This window comes from Poecilia reticulata, chromosome 9 (genome assembly GCF_904066995.2).
Source record: "Poecilia reticulata chromosome 9, P_reticulata-male-v2, whole genome shotgun sequence".
Taxonomy (NCBI): Eukaryota; Metazoa; Chordata; class Actinopteri; order Cyprinodontiformes; family Poeciliidae; genus Poecilia; species Poecilia reticulata.
The window spans coordinates 1940149-1943661 of NC_088838.1; the positions used below are offsets into that span (position 1 = coordinate 1940149).

At 37.1% G+C, this 3513-nt stretch overlaps 1 long non-coding RNA gene across 1 annotated transcript; it reads left to right on the forward strand.

Moving 5' to 3' along the window:
* The first annotated feature begins 511 nt into the window (after nt 1-511).
* Nucleotides 512-1834, forward strand: LOC145552995 (uncharacterized). The gene is made up of 2 exons (XR_014089164.1): nt 512-719; nt 1379-1834. It is a non-coding gene; the product is annotated as an uncharacterized LOC145552995 (long non-coding RNA).
* Nucleotides 1835-3513: the final 1679 nt, after the last annotated feature.

The following is a 3513-nucleotide window of genomic DNA, read 5'->3' on the forward strand; positions in this document are numbered from 1 at the left end:
CAGTACAGTTACCTTTCAAAGAAATGTAATATTTCCTTCAAATGCTCCATAAACTATGAACTTAACAGGCTTTTTTTTAGCAGTTCTTGCAACACACACTAGTCTGGTCTGATGTCATTGTGGGAACTATAGCAGCTGAAGTCTTTAGTGAATGGTTGTTTGGGGCCATACACACATTTCTGGTTTACAGTAAAAGTGAGGACCCCGTTTGAGGTTTATTTTGGTCAAAATGTAATCCCTTTTTTGTGTAACTATAGATCTTGTCTGCCCTCAGTAGCATGGTTGACAGCTGGCTTAAGACATGATGTATGTTTCAAATCAGGGAATACGACGGAAACATGTTTACAGTCCTATCCAGTGACGTCTTCTTAGATTAATGTTTGAAACAGTTTAAGTGATACTGAAGTTTGAGACTTTATGATGAAGATTGACTGCTAAACCAAACCAGAAATAGGTTTTTAATCGAACATTACTGCTGTGATTCATTGACAATGTACTATGCTGATCTGCAGCTGAATTGTTTTTGGTTTGTTCTATATTGTTGTTGAGGTGGTCAGTGGATTTGAACAAAAGATGGCCAGTCTTGTTGCAGTATTAAAAGACTTCTCTATTCTTTTCCTAAGGTTGACAAAGAACCAACTGTGACTGAAGGTGTTGAGGTTGAGCATGCTGGCTCAGCAGATGAAGCTCCACCAAAGTCAAAGTCCTCCAAGACAAAGGTATTAATTTTTCAACTTTTCATTGGTGGGCTACTAGCCCAACTGGAGATGTCTGAGATTTTGTTAGTATGGTTACCTTTCTAAGAAATTTAATATTTCCTTAAAATGATCTATAAACTGTGATCTTAACTTGCTTACTTGATGAAGGATTACTGTATATCTGAAGCAGAAACGGCTTTTAGTAGAATCACACAGCTGTGATACAACATTCCTTTTGACTAGTCAATGTTTTTTATGTTATTTAGATGTTTTTTTTCTATTTGTCCCAATGTTGGCAAGCCTCTTGCTTACAATATTCAGGTTTATTTTAAAGTACATTACATTTTCAAATATTACGTCACTGACTTCAGAATTAAAAGTCAGCCCTAATTTATAGTAACATCAGGACTTCATTGTCTTGTGGGTAGGGTTAGGGTTAGTAACAATTACCTTAGATGTTTACAAATATATATTTTTGGTATAATTGAGAAAAATAGCTTTTCATGGTGAGAAAGGTACAGTTATTAATTGGTTTAGGTCCTGTATTTAACTGTATTTTGCAGGAAGGGTCTAATCAGGCATGAGTGTATTTTACAATTTCAGAAAACCCTTCAATTATGATATTGCTTTGGTAACTTCATTTCATTGTTTTAAACTTGTTATTAACTTTGGTTTTAAAGGTTGCCAACCATGCAAGAGGAGGACTTGGAATGAGGGAGAGGTCCTTGCAGTCAAAAAGCACTTGATGGCATTCATCACCACCTGTAGAGTTCCAGGAAAAGCAGACTGTGATAAGTGTTTAAAACGGGAGCCTGTTGCACTCAGAAACAGAAATTGGCTGGCTGTTAAGTTTTTCGTTAAAAACGGCTCTTAAAAACAAAGTTTAAAAACATTTAATTTCATGCTGCTTTTAAGTGCTTTTAGTTAGTCATGTCATAGACATTTCAGTTTGCTGTTTTTTTTAAAATACAGAAAGTAGTATATCTTTTAGTTTTGGCTTTGTTGCAGTACCTTTTTTACTGACAGTAATTTCAGTTTGTACTTTTTAAGTTCATTTGTTGGTTTAAATATTTACGGGAAAACAAAGCATCCTGTAAAGAGCTTGGTTAAGCAATAAATGTTTATTCTTCAGCATACTTTTTACGCCTTACTCAATCATTTAGTACATAGAAGGAAGATAAAAAAATACCTTTCATCTATTTTCAGATGCGTGAAAAGTACATCATATCTGAGTTGTTGTAGATGCTTATGGCTGTGGGCAGGGAGGATTGTCTATATTATTCGGTATTCTAATGGATCTGAAGATGCCTCAGTGTTCAAACATATGAAAGAGGATGATCGGGGTTGTCTGTAATGTTTGTATTACAATCAATCAGTCAATAGGTTTATTCGACAAAACTCATTACATGAGTGAAAGTGAGCAGACAGAACAAAAACCTTCAAAGAATCCTTTTTGAACAACCATCTCCAGAGGATTTCAACAGTAGTCCCCGGAACAGAACCAGCCTTCTTTATCAGGCTGTTAAGCCTTTTCAGGTCCCTGGCTCAGATGCTATTTAAACAGATGATGACAGAAGAGATGACACTCTCAACAACAGACTTGTAGAGTAAATTAATCAATCAAGATTACTGCCTGTGGCCCATCTTCTCGTAATTACAGGTTGTTCCTGGATGAGAGATTTACAGTCAATCAGAAGAACACAAAATTATGATATAATTTGCTAGGAAAAGGTTTTTTTGCAGAAATGTATGCATCATTTTAATCCCTTTATGTAATGTCTTTAAAAGAATACATTTAACAAAGCGTAATATGCTGCTCAATACTAGAATTTGACATATCTTGAGTGGCTACTCAATTTTCTTTTGTACCAAAGTGTAGATTTCATTGTGCATTGAGTCATAGTGGCTGTCAAAGCACTTTGAACCGGAAACTGTGCTACAGGTACTAAGAATGTAATAAAAACTAATTAGTGTGTATTTATGTCCCCACCCATTACTAAAAACCTGACAAGTCCCCAAGAGTCACCTTCTTATCATGTTTGGAACTCTAGTTAGTCTTATTGCAAATTTAAAGTGATATGTTTGTTCACTGCCCCTCTAGCATGCTACTTGATTTTTTGCAGAGCTGTGCTACTTTCAGAAAGGGAGGTTCCCAGAAAGCATGGTCTTGTCTTTAGTCCCCAGTAGGGCATATAAACAAGGCGGTGTGTGTGTGTGTGTGTGTGTGTGTGTGTGTGTGTGTGTGTGTGTGTGTGTGTGTGTGTGTGTGCGTGTGCGTGTGTGTGTGTGTGTGTGTGTCATTCTCAATCTAATTTTGTGGGCACTATCTTCTTGTGTGGCTGCAGGAGTGTGTATGTGTGTTTCTAGGAAGATAGTTTCCAGTACCACACTCTTCCACTTCCTGACAGATACTCCTCAGAGTGAGCACGTCACACTGCCTTTACAACAAATAGGACACTTCAACGCTTCCACTTACACACAGCCCACAATGTTTTCTTTCTCTGGAGCTATACTGACTGAAATGTCTGTGGTGATGACACATGGGTGCATGTAAGGATAGAAACGGGAAAGGAATGTTACCATGGTAGAGGATCAGACCAGGACACAGAAGGTCTGGTCTGATGAGTCATGATTTCTCTTACATCACATGAACAGGCTGGTCTGCTTACCTGCTTCACCACAGAAAGAAAACAGGTAACAACATTTGTCATGGTTTGCTGAACCTTGGATTGTTCTGCAGATATGAATGCTGCTTTCATATGTACTCCCTATATACGTAAAAATATTCATATCATTCACAATGGTTTCTTGTGCT